Here is a 16,752-nt window from a genome sequence, read left to right as displayed (position 1 = left end):
TATTTTTTAAATGAAATAAAGTAAATTAATAATCTAACTTTTAATAACTTTTATTATATTAAAGTATTTTATTTTATTTTACTTTGAAATTTTTATAAAATATAAATGGTTTTAAATTTATATATTTTTATATAAAATTATTATATTATTATAATATTTTAATTTTACATATATAAATTTAACTTAAATAATTTTATTCTATTTGAATTTTTTAAATTGATTAATCAAAACTTTTCCATTTAATGTGATTAAATACTCGCTTCTACTTAAATTGTAGTCTTAGGCGTTTGAGCCCACGACTATCCCAAAACCAGAGTCCAAAAACAAAGCCATGATAAAAACGGTAAATAGGATTAGGGTTTCTTCTTCTCCCTTTATAAAGTGTCAAATCTAGCAAAGTGCCTCCGCCATTGGATCTCTCAGTTCAGTCTGCAGGTTCTTTTTTCTTATTAATTTCTTTTCAAATTTCATTTCTTATTGTAGAATTTGGGCAATGATGAGAAAATTAGAGAAAGTCATGCACCACGCTGATTTTAATTTGTGCTGATAAGTCTCTCTACCCATATTTTTTTCTGAGCTCCTTTTTCCTCTATTAGTTTTTCTATTATCGATCTTTATTTTTTAGAAATAAATTTATTTACTGTGTTTTTATCTTCGTTAAACCCTATTTTTTCCTCTATTTTTTCAATCCCTAGATTAAAAGAAAAAATAAAATAAAGGAACCAGATGATGGCATCTTCTTTAAAGAGAAGATTGAACCATGATGCGGACCGTATGGCTATTTTGCTTTTGGGATAATTTTTGGTTTCTGATGGTTTATCATTATATTTTAGGCTCCGATTATATGTAAATTTTTTTACGTAAAATATTTTCAGCATTTTTCGTCAAATATCTTAGTAAATTTTTTCGGTAAGATATTTTTCAAACTAGTGACGTTATGTTCATTGTTTTTACTGTTGAAGAAACAAAAAAGGGAGGCTTTTAGAGTAACAAAGAGGAAGCTTTCTTTACTATCGAAGAAATAACCCATTTTCGGTGCCGATATCTCTCCCTTCTCGAAGGTGATATCTTTACTGTTTATCTTTTCTTCGACTTCTTTGCTGTTAAAGAAACATTTTTCATAGATCTGAGTCTTTTTTTTCTACTGTTTTGCGTTTTTAAGCTTGTCTTTACTTTTTTGTTTGCGTTTCTACTGTTTTACAAAGTTGCTGTCTTTTACCATTTCACGTTTTTCATGTTTCACGATTTTATCATAGATTTGAACCCTTCTATTCTACTGTTCTTTGTTGCTCTGTCTCTATGCTGTATAAAGTAGTGTGTTCTATTTTACTGCTCAAACAGACTGTTATTTTTGGTTGTTGCTCTGTTTTAGTTTTATCATGTTACATATTGATTCTTGTATTCTTAATATTTTACATACGGCTTTGTTTTTGTTTTACCATGAATATAATTGGGAGAAATAAACTTTGAAATCTGAAATCATCTTTTTTATAAACTTTTGCCTTTAGTCTAAGATTGGGTCAATGCACTTCAAAAGTCCAAACTTGTCAACTATTTTGATATTGAGAATTGGATGGTCGAAAGAAAAAGGATTAATATATTATTTGGTTGGTTTTGGTTTGGTGATCATTTATTATAAAATATCAAAAGATAATTATTTTTTGTAATGATAAAATATTTGTGTGGTGTTAATTTTTATAGATAGATTGTAATAAAGATCGTAATGTAATTATATTAATAATATTTTATATAGTGGTGATCAGCATTTTTGATATGATAAGGTTGAGATCGATTATTTTTTAAATTTGTGTGATATTCTTATTAGGAATAATTTGTTACAATCAATTAGATAAATGAAAATTAGGAGCAAGTGATTATACTTTTATATATAATTGGTTCTAATGTAAGTTTTTGAGTGATTGGATCAATATAGTATTAGATTAATTATGATATTTCACTATTATTTTAGGATTATATTGAGAGTTATTTTGAAATTAGAAACAATCTAAGGTTTTATTTTTATTTTAAAAATTGTCTTGGAGCATTAGATGAAATTTATATTCATGCATCCATTTCACTTAATATTCAAGGAAGATTTTGTAATTGTAAAGGTGGAACGACACAAAATGTATTGGTTACCATTACATTTGATATGAAATTTTACTACTTTTCAACTAGTTAGGAAGGTAGTGCACATGGATTTCGTATTTTAATTGATGCATTTGCATGTCCAAAAAGATTTAGAATTTTGAAAGGTAACAATTAACATTAATTATATAAAATACTTTAATTTATTAGTAATAATTATGTTTTGTAAAATTGTAAGTAAATATTATTTTGTTAATGTTTAATATGGCATTCGAAATAGAAATATTTCTCCATATTGTAGTATTTGATATCATTTAAAAAAGTTTAGTGATCAACTATTAGAAAATGTAGAACTCTTTAATTTTTGTCATTCATCATTGTTGCGGATGTTCCTGAGATTTTGAAAAAATGGTTTTGTATATTAGATGTTGAACCATTTTGGAATTTCTAAACCGAAGTAGATATAATCGAGTAGATATAGTGTTGGTTTGTTATATCATTTATAATTATATAATTAGAGTTGATCTTAATGATTTTTTTGGTTAAAAGTACGAAAAATAAAAAATTGTGACTTAAAAGATTGTTAAAGATATTGATATTTTTATCTTTGAAAAAATTTTTGAAGTAATTTTTTTTTATACTTTGTACTTTTAACCAAGAAAACTTTGGCCACGGATTTATGATCCGTAAGATAATTAAACACACTACAAAAGAAGTTGTCATCAAATCCTTCATTTCCATTGACATCACTTCTCCGTAAAGATGTGATGTCTAATCCTTAGTATTTGGTTCCAATGCATGAACAATCTTACAAGTTGTATACTTACAAATTGAATTTGTTTGTTAGTGACATTTTCTTGAGTATTTTTTTTTACGTTTAGATGTGCCAAATGAAGATATTTTTGTTCTTACCTCCTCAATATCTTTATTGTAGTAGTTTACAAGCACCAAATCTTCGTTACTTTTATCCAAACATATGTCAAGAAATGTTCTAGCAAAATATTCTATTGTCATATCTTTGTCAAATCAAAATCATTTTATTATAATGATTAATGTTTTTGTTTTTGTATGCCTGATGGGTATTATATGCAATTAGATTAAAAAGCAACTAAAATATATTTAACATATATATTACCATCAGTGTTGCATATAATCAATCTACATATTTTGTGTAATTTTCTCTCTTCGTAGACCATGATCTTGTTTCTTCTTGCTCTGTAAAAGTTGATATTATCAAATTAAACCCAGGCTTCTCATATAATCATTGATTAAGTAAACTATTAGGATTAATTCTAATTATATAATTATGACTGATACAATAAGCCAACACTATATTTACATAGATTTGAAAATTAAAAAATGATTTAACATTTAACACATGAAATGTTTCTTCAAAAACACGTTTAATAGTGATTTGCAATTATGAATGATGAGATGCAAGATAATAATTACCTGTAACTTTATAAAACATAATTATTACTAATAAATTATAAGTTTAATTAAACTATTTTGCATAATTAATTTTAATTGTTACCTTCTAAAATTTTATTGGGTGTGTAAGTGTATCACTTAAAATACGATAATAATGTGCATTACATTTCCAACCAATTAGAACATTCGAAAATTTCAAATCAAATATAATGGCAGCCAATGCATTGTGTCGTCACCCTTTACTATTACAAAATCTTTCTTGAATACTAAGTGGAATGGATGCATGAACATAAGTTTCATCAATGCTTATGCTAAATAGTGCCTCATGAATGTTTGTGCTAAATATTGCCTTATGAATGCTTGTGCTAGGTCTCTCAATTAACCAATCTTGGTATGGCTTAATTGATTGTACCATTTGAACACTGTCTCTACTAAACTGTCTTGGAAATAGTGTATTAGCAGATGATCATTGTTAATGTAGCCAGTCATTCTTCTATAGTACATGGCATTTCATTAAAATAATGACGTTCAGACATGACCCTATTTCACAAAAGAGTTCTTATTGCCTCTAGGCTAAAAGCAACAAGTGTGTTCTGAATATTACTCTGAGTAAGTTTTAAATACTATACCGGTCTCTTCTGCAGTATAATTATTCAGAACACTCTCAAGTTTATAAGGGCGAATATCTAATAAGATCTCTTCTTCAGTTGTGTCTTCATACATGTTATTGATGTGAACATTTCCCAACATCTCTTCATACATCGCATTCACCTTATTTTCAATTTATGATTGGGTAGCGAATTTTCTGCAGTAGATGAGTCACCCAACTTGACAATACCCATGTTGATGCGTTTTTCAACTAGCTTTTTAAAGGTGATGCAATTCTCTATTGAGTGTCCTGTAATTCCTGCATGGTAGTCACATTGTGCGTTCACATCATACCACTTTGGATACGGAGGTTGTGGGGGTTTTGAGTAGGAATGGGAAACAACGTGCGCATCGAATAAATTTTGATACAGCTCTTTATATGACATCGGAATTGGTGTGAACTGGAGCTTCTCAGTAACTGGTTTCACTCTAGGTTCTTGTCTCAATAAGCCTTGTTGACTAGCAACTCCTTTACCTGGATAACTTACAGTAACTGTTCTTGAGTAACCTATGTTATTCACATCATCTTCTTTTCTTCTTGAGACTGACTTTTTGTTACTCTCTTCGCCATCTATTCTTCCACTTCTGATGGCATTTTAAATTATTTCGCCATTCATGATTATGTCTGAAAAACTCTTTGAAGCACTTCCCAACATATGCGTGATGAAAGAGGGTTTCAGTGTGTTGATAAAGAGCATTGTTATTTCTTTCTCCAGAAGTGGTGGTTGAACCTGAATCGCGATTTCTCTCCACCTCTGCGCATACTGTCTGAAGCTTTCATTCGATTTCTTTTACATGTTTTGCAAGGTGATTCTATCAGGAACTATATCTGTCACATGATTGTATTACCTCATGAATGTTTGTGCTAGGTCCCTCAATGAACCAATCTTGGTACGGCTCAATTGATTGTACCATTTGGACACTGCCCCTACCAAACTATCTTGGAAACAATGTATTAGCAGCTAATCATTGTTAATGTAGCCAGTTATCCTTTTACAGTACATGGTGATATGGGCTTTGGGACAACTTGTCCCGTTATACTTCTCAAACTCCAGCATTTTAAATTTGGGAGGGAGTACCAAATCGGGTACCAAGCTCAAATCTTTAGCGTCTATTCCATAGCTTTAAACTTCTCCTCTAGCCATTTACACCGGTCTTCTAATTGTTTTGGTAGATCCACTTTTACTTTTTCCATTTCTGTTACGCCATCGAGATCAGGAACTACGGGATTGGTAGGATTCTCTCCGGGGTTAGGACCTACTCCGATTTAAAAGTTCATTGGCATTTGAGACTGCTGGGGTCTGATTGTAACGAAAGATTTGTGTGGGTACATCTCAGCTTGAGTATGCACATGTGGAGGGGTAAAGCCTGGAGGGTAAAGGTGTTCATCATTATTTCCCTCTTCAGTATTAACTACGGGGTCATTTCCCTTGTCGTTTCCTCCTCTCAACAGATGTGTTAACTGTGCTATAATGTCATTCTGGGACTCTCGCATCGTTTTTGTCATATCTTATTGAATTATTTCCAGCCGCTCTTGTATCTGATCTTACATATCTTTTTGGAGCTGTTCAAGTTTTTCTAATCTTTGATCTATATTCTTTGATTTCGCTTAAGTTCCGTAGGGGTGTTGGTTTTCCAGGTTAACTAAAATAATTTTATTAAATTAAAGTCTTTTGATGCACATGATGTTATGTAATGCAAATGCATGAATGCAAAAAGAGACGTTGATTCTTGGTTCAATTCTTATTAGAACAACTTTATTAGAAAACAAATTTTTTTTTACATAAAGCGGATATATATATACAGCCTTGCCCTCATAGGCGGAGACATTTGGTCTTTTTCATTCGCGTGTTAAGATAAATCTCACGAACTCTTCAAAAAGACGTCTCTTCTATCTCCCTATTGCTTGATCCGGGCCACGACTCGTTAATCACTCATCCTCGTAACACTCGTCTTCTCTTTAAGAAAGTTCAGCGGCTCTCAAATAATTTTTGTCATCTTGAATTCTCGGGAAACGGAGCAATGGTCGTGTAGTCCTCCATTAAACTATCAACATTTTCTTATCACGTTTTCTTGGACCATATTCGGACAGTCGTATTATTATCCACTTTATCAAGAAACTCATTTCCTTATGACAAGCTCTCTATTTAACAACCGAATGTGAATCAACAGCTCTTTTTATAATGCAATAAAATCATAAAAAAAACAGGTTAGTACAAAGCAAAAGCAAGCAAGAATAAATAGAACACCTATTCGGGTGAATACTAAAGGTTCGAAGTGGTTCTACCTAGGGTGGGCTCCTAAGGTTCACTATATGAGGTTTGGCTCTAAAGTAAGGGTACCCGAACCAGCAGATTCCTTGATCTTCACCCATTATAGACTCATATAGATCGAGTTCAGTTTTGGGGAATACATTTCCTTATGACTACACAGAGATGAAAATCTCACGAAGACATAGGTAGGGATGTATCCCGAAAGCGATCCACTATCCTGCACGGAGGTGAAAACTTCACGAAGGAGTAGCTTCTCACTCCCACTTAAAAGGGTGTGACCAAAGGTCATACAATGCAATATGCAGAAAGATACCGAAGTTTAAACTAACACAGCAATTACAACGATGAAAAATGTGAAAAACGAATGAAATGCAACGAAAGGATCGTATATTTAAACCCAGTTTTCAATTTTCAACAAAAAGACAAAAGGTAATCAACTCGTGGCTCGACTCACTTATTTTGGGTCCCTAATGGAGTCGCCAAGCTGTTGACACCGTTTTTTTTAAAAATCACCTTGAAACTTAATTTTTTTTCTTTTTATTGATATCTGTTTTTTGTTACAAAAAAATAGAAGAAGAGAGCCCTCAAAATCTCATAGAGCAAAAAAATAGAGCGGTGTCAACAGCTTGGCGACTCCACTGAGGACCCAAAATAAGTGAGTCGAGCCATGAGTTGATTACCTTTTGTCTTTTTGTTGAAAATTGAAAACTTGGTTTAAATATACGATCCTTTCGTTGCAGTTTATTCATTTTTATCACATTTTTCATCGTTGTAATTACTGTGTTGGTTTAAACTTCGGTATCTTTCTGCATATTGCATTGCATGACCTTTGGTCACACCCTTTTAAGTGGGAGTGAGAAGCTACTCCTTCGTGAGGTTTTCACTTCCGTGCAGGATAGTGGATCGCTTTCGGTATACATCCCTACTTATGTCTTCGTGAGATTTTCATCTCCGTGCAGCTATAGGGAAATGTATTTCCCTGAACCAAACTCCGTCTATATGAGCCTATAATGGGTGAGGATCGAGGAATCTGCTGGTTCGGGTACCCTTACTTTAGAGCCAACCTCATGTAGTGAACCTTAGGAGCCCACCCTAGGTAGAACCACTCCGAACCTCTAGTATTCACCCGAATAGGTGTTCTATTTATTTTTGCTTTGTACTAACCTGTTTTCTTTTTTTTATGATTGTATTGCATTATAAAAAGAGTTGTTGATTCATGTTCAGTTGTTAAATAGAGAGCTTGTCATAAGGAAATGAGTTTCTTGATAAAGTGGATAATAATACGGTTGTCTGAATATGGTCCAAGAAAATGATGATAGTTTAATGGAGGACTACATGACCATTGTTCCGTTGCCCGAGAATTCAAGATAAATTATTTGAGAGTCGCTGAACTTTCTTAAAGAGAAGCCAACGTACGTCACGAGGATGAGTGATTAACGAGTCGTGGCCCGAATTAAGCAAAAGGGAGATAGAAGAGACGTCCTTTTGAAGAGTTCGTGAGATTTATCTTAACACGCGAATGAAGAGGATCGGATGTCTCCGCCTATGAGGGCAAGGCTGTATATATATATCCGCTTTATGTAAAGAAATTTATTTTCTAGTAAAGTTCTAATAAGAATTGAACCAAGAATTAACGTCTCTTTTTGCATTCATGCATTTGCATTACATAACATCATGTGCATCAAAAGACTTTAATTAATTAAAATTATTTTAGTTAACTTGGAAAACCAACACCCCTACGGAACTCGAGCGAAATCAAAGAACATGGATAAAAGATTAGAAAAACTTGAACAGCTCCAAAAAGATATGCAAGATCAGATACAAAAGCGGCTGGAAAGAATTCAGCAAGATGACAGAAAAGATACGAGTCACATAATGACATGATAGCACAGTTAATACAACTGTTGAGAGGAGGAAACGACAAGGGAAATGACCCCGTAGTTAATACTGAAGAGGGTAATAATAATGAAGACCTTTACTCTCCAGGCTTTACCCTTCCGCATGTGCATACTCAAGCTGAGATGTGTCCACACAAATCTTCCGTTACAATCAGGCCCCAACAGTTTCAGATGCTAATGAGCTTTCAAATCGGAATAGGTCCTAACTCCGGAGAGAATCCTACCAATCTTGTAGTTCTTGATCTCGATGGCGTAGCAAAAATGGAGAAAGCAAAAGTGGATCTGCCAAAATAATTAGAAGGCCGATGTAAATGGCTAGAGGAGAAGTTTAAAGCTATGGAAAATGCTGATTGCCATCAAGAAATGGACGCTAAAGATTTAAGCTTGGTACCCGATTTGGTCCTCCCTCCCAAATTTAAAATGCCGGAGTTTGAGAAGTATAACGGGACAAGTTGTCCCGAAGCCCATATCATCATGTACTGTAGAAGGATGACTGGCTACATTAACAATGATTAGCTGCTAATACATTATTTCCAAAACAGTTTGGTAGGGACAGTGTCCAAATGGTATAATCAATTGAGTCGTACCAAGATTGGTTCATTGAGGGACCTAGCACAAGCATTCATGAGGTAATACAATCATGTGACAGATATGGTTCCTGATAGAATCACCTTGCAAAACATGGAAAAGAAATCGAATAAAAGCTTCAGACAGTATGCGCAGAGGTGGAGAGAAATCGCGGTTCAGGTTCAACCATCACTTCTAGAGAAAGAAATAACAATGCTTTTTATCAACACACTGAAACACCCTTTCATCACGCATATGTTGGGAAGTGCTTTAAAGAGTTTTTCGGACATAATCAAGAATGGCGAAATGATTGAAAATGCCATCAGAAGTGGAAGAATAGATGGTGGAGAGAGTAACAAAAAGTCAGTCTCAAGAAAAAAAGAAGATGATGTGAATAACATAGGTTACTCAAGAACAATTACTGTAAGTTATCTAGGTAAAGGAGTTGCTAGTCAACAAGGCTCATTGAGACAAGAATCTGGAGTGAAACTAGGTACTGAGAAGCTCCAGTTCACACCAATTTCGATGTCATATAAAGAGCTGTATCAAAATTTATTCGATGCGCACGTTGTTTCCCATTCCTATTCAAAACCCCCACAACCTCCGTATCCAAAGTGGTATGATGCGAACGTAAATGTGACTACCATGCAGGAATTACAGGGCACTCAATAGAGAATTGCATCACCTTCAAAAAGCTAATTGAAAAACTCAACATGGGTATATTCAAGTTAGGTGACTTATCTACTGCAGAAAATTCGCTACCCAATCATGATTGAAAATAAGGTGAATGCGATGTATGAAGAGATGTTGGAAATGTTCAAATCAATGACATGTATGAAGACACAACTGAAGAAGGGATCTTATTAGAATTCGCCCTTATAAACTTGAGAGTGTTCTGAATAATTAGACTGCAGAAGAGACCGCTATAGTATTTAAAACTTACTCAGGGTAATATTCAGAACACATTTGTTGCTTTTAGCCTTGAGGCAATAAGAACTCTTTTGTGAAATAGGCTAATGTCTGAACGTCATTATTTTAATGGAATGCATATTTGCGATATTTTTTTGAACAAATATTCTTTCATTTCTTATGAATGATTATTTTTGTTCTTTTATTCTTTCTTCCAAATCATTATGGCATTCATAATCATATTGTACATAACTTCATATATTCTTTTGTATTTACAATAGGTACCTGAATATCAACAACATGAATGACACTGCTACAGACTCAGAATCTCCTTGACATAGATTGTAGTCTATCTCCGGACTTATTGAGGATGGTAGAACAAGATGAAAAACAGATCATACCCTATAAAGAATCATTAGAATCCATAACTTCTCCCTATGTGGGGCATGAATGTCATTGAGTCGGTCTTGCCAAAAATTTATAACGGTCAACAATTCATCTTTGCAGCCGTCAATTACTTAACTAAGTGGGTGGAAGCTGCTTTATATGCCAGTGTCACGAAGTCGATAGTTAACAAATCCTTTAAAATCATGTCAGTATGGAATGTAAAAAATGATCATATTTGACAGTGCACTAAATTTGAACAAGAACACGATATCAGAAGTTGATAGTCTGTTTAAGATTAACATCATGTCGTCCTAAAGTGAATAGTGTATTAGAGGCAAAAAAAACTCTGCCGGGGCAATGCCATTCTCTTGGGCCTACCACGATTTTGCCTATTGAAAACAAGATTCATTCTCTCTGAGTTTTTGGACCCAATCCCGATCGAGGAGGAATGTTCAAAGTAATCCATCATGGTCAAATGCGCCAAAAGTAAATGATGCGAGCTCACAAAAAGTTCGCCCTAGAGAATTCCATGAGAGGGACTTGGTATCGAAGAAGATCCTTCCCACACAAAAAAAAACATGTCAAACTAGGAAGGCCTTATTTAGAAAAGTTTCAATCTTGATCGGAAGGGATAACAAAGACATGCCTAATCCTATAAGTTTAGATTCAAAAAACAAAAAAGAAAAAAAAGAAAAAAAAGAAGAAAAAAAAAAGAATGAGAGGCCAATATGAAAACCCGCAAAGGGCGCTTTGAGACCAAAGGGGACTTGAGTTGAAAACCTGAAAAGGGCGACTCAAATTTTGGATCAAATTGGGGCATAAGGCGATCAGAGCAGCTCAAATTTTGATCAGATCGGGGCATATGGTGATCTTGTTATACCTAAAACAATAGGAAAGGGTAGGCGAAATCTTGGGGCATCGACAAAGTCACTGTAGATCTCCTAAACACATGTTAAACTCAAAATGGTATTCAGAAAATTTGTACAGAGAAGTTCGAGCTACGATATCTGGGGCACCCAATTTTTATATTATTTATATTAAATTTGTTGTTCTCAGAATACTTCATTCTTTTCCAAGATACACATTCCCAATCAATTACTTTATTATCTTTCTATTTTGATAATTTATTACTTTCAAGCTATGCTCAGGACCAACTTTATTCTTATAATTGTTATGACCTTTTTTGCAAGCATGTTGCATTGGAATAATGATTAATGGACTAATAAAACATTCAGAAGGGAAGTTTTGCATATTACTCTAAAAGTTTTTAAATAATACAGGAACTTGAAACAGGACTATTGTTTACAACGCACCAAGTTTAAAGGAAGGAAAACTGAGAAGGAAGAGTCTAAATTAAGACTTTCTCTTCGGATTTTGTTGTCAAAAACATTGATTGAGCAAAATGACAAGATGTCGCATCGGTAATAAGGCTTCAATAAACAAGCAAGCAATAACCACCAGGCACTAGGAAGAGGTTTCCTCGGAGAAAAAATTCCTCATTTTGTGCATGAGCATTTGGTATGACACCATTAGAATGACATAAAAGACCAAAGAGCTTCACATTCTGTATCCATAGGAGAAGATTGAGAAAAAGCCATATCTTTCTACCATTGGGTTACAGGGAGATAATGATGGTGTAAATTTTATGCCCCAATAGATTGAACTTTGAAGTTCATGGTGAGGGCAATATGATTAAGTGTTTTTTTGGAGATGCTTACTGGGCAAGAAAGTGTTGTAGCACGTCAGTGATAAAGCCTTAATAAACTTCGAATAATGATAACTTCGTTGTAAAAAAAACATTATGTAGTCACGTAAACATCATTCATACATACCTAGTTAGGAGCATTTGACTTATTCTGATCATGACATCCTAATCACTAGGCATAATTAGGTTCATAAAATGAATTATACATGTAATGCTCCCCAGAGAACAAACCGGGGAAGATTGTAAATTTTAGCTCCCTGACCAGCAGTGGAATAGGTGGAAGACTTTAAGTCCTAGCTCTCTGAGCAGTAGTGGAGCAGGTTGAAGATAGCAAATATTGCCTTCCTGCATCGACAGCGAAGCAGATCGAAGACACAAGCCTTGCCTCCATCGGTTGTAATAGAGCAGGTTGAAGATAGCAGATCTTGCCTTCCTGCATCGACAGCGAAGCAGATTGAAGACACAAGCCTTGCCTCCCTCGGTTGTAGTGGATCATGTTGAAAATAGTAGATCTTGCCCTCCTGTATCGACAGTGGAGCAGATCGAAGATGACAAATTTTACCTCCCTGTGATTACAGTGGAGTACATTGAAGCTAGTAATTCTATCTCCCTGGTTGGCAGTGGAATAGATTGAAGATTTCAGATCTTATCTCCCTAAACAGTCGTAGAGCAGATCGAAGATGGAGGGTTTTACCTCCCTGTGGTTACAGTGGAGTATATTGAAGCCATAAATTCTATCTCCCTAAGCAGCAGTGGAATAGATTGAGGATTACAGATATTATCTTCCTAAGCAGTAGTGGAGCAGATCGAAGATGGCGAATTTTACCTCACTGTAGTTACAGTGGAGTACATTCAAGCCAGAAATTCTATATCCCTAGGCAGTAGTGGAATAGATTGAATATTACAGATCTTATCTCCCTAAGCAGTAGTGGAGCAGATCGAAGATGGCAGATTTTACCTTCCTGTGGTTACAGTGGAGTACATTGAAGCCAGTAATTCTATCCCCCTAAGCAGTAGTGGAGCAAATTGAAAACGGTGAATCTTATCTTCCCAAGATAGTAGGGAAGTAAATTTAAACCACAAGCCTCACCCCTCTGAAGTTACAACAGAGTGGATTGAAGCTACAAATCTCATCTTTTTGAAGTTGCAGTGGAATAGATCGAAGCAACATGGCACAGTGGACTGGAGTAAAACTACTTGAGGAAGGGAAGCGCTAGAAGAGGTCAAGGTTCAGCAACACCGGGCAAAAATTGGTCCATTTTGATGTCTTTGCTCTATTCTCGTTACACGATAATGAGCAAAGAGGGGCAGCTGTAGGGCTCAATTTATGCCCGGCCCATACCAGCAAAACAAAAATAGCCTATTTACAAATACAACCCAACAAATTCATCAAACCCCATACCAGCAGACCCAAAAACAAGCCCAAATTAACCCACCAGCCCAACAACCCAATAGCCCAACTTCACCAAAGTTAAGCTAGGGTTTCAGAAAAGAAACCCTAGCGCCACATCTGTTAACCTTTGGCCTGTCGCCACCGCCGTCGGACGTCCCATCCGCGTCCATCACCACCCATCCACTTGCATCGCCACCTGCAAAGAAGAAAAAGCAAGCAAAGACAAAAACAAATAGGCTATAAAAGTCGAAAAAATGTAACAATTTAGGGGGGCTCTTCTTTTTTCTTTTGGTAACATTTTCACAGAAATAAAAGAAAAAAAATCAAAGGTGATTTTTTTCATTTTCGCATCTCTTCTCTTTTCATACTTGTTCATCTTATTTTTATACATATATACATACATATATATATTAAAAACAGTTTATATTTGCAGAAAATACAAAAAAATTTACCTTTTTGAATTTTTCGGCCACCGCGTGCGGTGGCTGGCGTGGCGCTGATGCGGTGGGCCGATGATCGGCAACAGGGGTCTTAGAACCCCAAAGGCCGGATGTTGGAGAGAAAGAAGGAAGGATTTTTGTTTTTTTTTTAGAAAAAAAGTGGCTGAAATGGGATTTTTGAGAAAAATTGGGTTTAAATACCCTAAACATAACGATGTCATTTTGCCCTTAAGGGTCAGGTGCAAAACGAAGCCATTTTGGCCCAGACCCGAGAGGTGACCCAACCCGAGGGGAGGATCCGCATGTTTTTTAAAAGGGGGATATTTGCGCGCGCAGTCCCTCTAATTGTACAGTGCATTACAATTTGGTCCTATTTCGTTATTTTCTTTTATTTTGATTTAGCCCTAAAATTTTACTTTTGTTTTACTTTGGTCCACTGCAGCGCTGCATTTTGGGGGCTTTGGTCTATTTGCCATTTTGGTCCCCCTCTTTCTGCGCGTGTCGCAGTTTGGTCCTTTTCGTCTTTTTATTTGAAATTCGTCCAGTATTTTTATTTTTATTTCGATTTAGTCCCTTTTTTCAGTAATTTTATTATTATTGTTTATATTATTGTTACTTATCATATAATAGATTATATATATACATGTATATACATTTTTTTTCTAACTTATTAAATACATACATAAATATATTTTTATAAACATATCTATACATATGTATATCTATATGATTTTCTTCCACGAATATTGTCGAAATCGTCTTTTGAAAAATAAAAATTTTAGTTGTCGACTTTAAAAATAAAAATTGGAGTCGCCACCGATCCTTGATTGGGGTGTGATCAGTTCACCTTAAAAACAATTTTGGTCTGCGAAATTTGAGAAAACAGGTTCGGGAGTCAGTTACGCACGAGGAAGGGTTAGCACCCTCGAAACGCCCAAAATCGGTACCAAATTGATTGTGCTACCTGACAAAAGCCCTCCTCCCCTTAAAATTATTTGTTTTTAGCCCGTATATGGTTTGACTGTGCTCAAATTCTTTTTCAACCCGTATACTGGTGCCGCCGTATGCCTACCCTCCACCATTGAAATATGTTTTTTTAAAAAAAATTCAATTATGGCCTAATGATGGGCGGTTGGTGGGAAAAAAATGGGTGGTGCCGTCATCCCTTCAGGCACCACCCCTCGACACTGTTCATTTTACCCTATTTTGGTAAATAATGTTATGAGAATACCATTTTAGTATTTAACTAATTTTTTAGTATTATCAGAATAAAAAAGCCTCATAAAACTGTATTAAGTTACCATGGTTCAAGTGCAATAAAATTTAGGCTTAAATTTATTAAAATTTATTTTATACACTAGACAATAAAAATAACATGATTTTTTAATAGACCCATAAAATTGTAGTATTAAGTTACCATGACTAATTAAAAATTTATATTTTCTTAAACCCATAAAATATAATGATAAGGGTCATTATTTTTTATAAACAGATAAAATTGCACAGTGAAATAATTTGTCATATTGTCATGCACAGGTCAATTCCCAATCGTTTTTGTTTTTTTGAAATCTAACATGGTTGTACTAAACTTTACTTAAATCTAACATGGTTGTAGTAAAATTTAGTGAGTTATTGTTATTTTTTTACGCAAAAAAAAAAATTTATGGTGGAAAATTTAGTCTCAAATGAGTTACAAAAACGAAAAAAAAAGGTTTAAGTTAAAGTTATTGCAATGTGATATTTATAAGAAGAAATATTTGGATATAGAAGGAAAAAAAAGGGAAAGAAAAAGATGAAATTTATAAGATTAAAATCATAATCAACAATGATGCTGAAATTATTGACGGTATGTCTAATCAAGGCTAATTTAACAAAATAGAAGCATTTCAACACTGCTTATCAAAACTCTCAAATGCGCCACTTTTTGTTGTTGTCGATGATGATCTACCGGTGCATAAATATATACGCGCCACCCCATATGTCATATCATTCATCACTACATCCCACAACATATCATTCATCAATATCAAACACTCATCTTCGCTTTTTCTTTCCATTAGTCACTTCAGACTTTGATATAATGGATAGTTTTAAATAATACACCTGATGATTAATTATATAAAAAATAAAAAAAATAAAAAAAGAGGAAAAAAAATAAAATGCCAAGAACTGTAGTGTAATCCCAATATTTAATGATTTTATTTAAAAAATAAAATTTTAAAAATTCAAAAATATCAAGAAATTAAAATAAATAATTTTTTAAAATAATTAATGATAACTATCTACAACAATTTGACTTTGTTTGCTTGGAAGTGCATTTAATGCTAATACAATTTACTCTTTTTTTTTGCTTTCCTTTTATTCTATTATGCATTGCACCTAAATCAGGAATTTGAGATCATAAATTCAATATTAAACAAAAAAATTCCACCTAAAAACTTGTCACAAAACCATTTTTATATTTATTTTTTAAACAATTATTTGGTTACATATAAAGAAATGCCACTCCCAAAATTTTACAAATGATCCATTATTTTCTAAACCTTTTCTTTTACTTTTTAATAAATGATTTTAAGGTGCTAAACATAAAAATTTTTAAATCAAAATTTGTTAATCTATATTTACTTGATTTAAAATTATTACTTAAACTGTTTTCCCAAATAAATATTGGACTTTTTTTCATAAAAAAGTTATTGAATTATTTAAAAGTTTAAAAAACGTTTAAAACAGTTAAAATTTTAAAATTTATTTAAATACAAATAATTACCAAAAAAAATTGTTTTCTAAAACTTGTAATAGTTTTTATTTATATTCTTTTTAGAAAAATGTTGTTTCTTATGTTAAAAGGCTAAAAATCAGGAGGAAAATTTTAATTTATTATTTTCCTATTAGAAAGGCATAGAGATGGCGTGAAATTATAATTTTATACAATCCCTCCTCCTAAAAGTATATAAGAATTAAGTTAGAGAATTTTTTTTAAAAAAATTTAGAGATTAAATATTATTTTTATTCT

General features: G+C 33.5%; 1 long non-coding RNA gene and 1 other non-coding gene across 2 annotated transcripts; both read left to right on the top strand.

Moving 5' to 3' along the window:
- The first annotated feature begins 284 nt into the window (after positions 1-284).
- LOC107910434 (uncharacterized) lies at positions 285-10,949 on the top strand. The gene is made up of 3 exons (XR_001687642.2): positions 285-435; positions 963-1,061; positions 10,096-10,949. It is a non-coding gene; the product is annotated as an uncharacterized lncRNA (long non-coding RNA).
- On the top strand, positions 489-580 carry LOC121215206 (small nucleolar RNA Z221/R21b). The gene has a single exon (XR_005910935.1). It is a non-coding gene; the product is annotated as a small nucleolar RNA Z221/R21b (small nucleolar RNA).
- Positions 10,950-16,752: the final 5,803 nt, after the last annotated feature.

Source organism: Gossypium hirsutum, chromosome D02 (assembly GCF_007990345.1).
Source record: "Gossypium hirsutum isolate 1008001.06 chromosome D02, Gossypium_hirsutum_v2.1, whole genome shotgun sequence".
Classification (NCBI taxonomy): domain Eukaryota; kingdom Viridiplantae; phylum Streptophyta; class Magnoliopsida; order Malvales; family Malvaceae; genus Gossypium; species Gossypium hirsutum.
The sequence above is the reverse complement of the archived record's forward strand: the minus strand, read 5'-3'. Positions and strand labels throughout refer to the sequence as shown.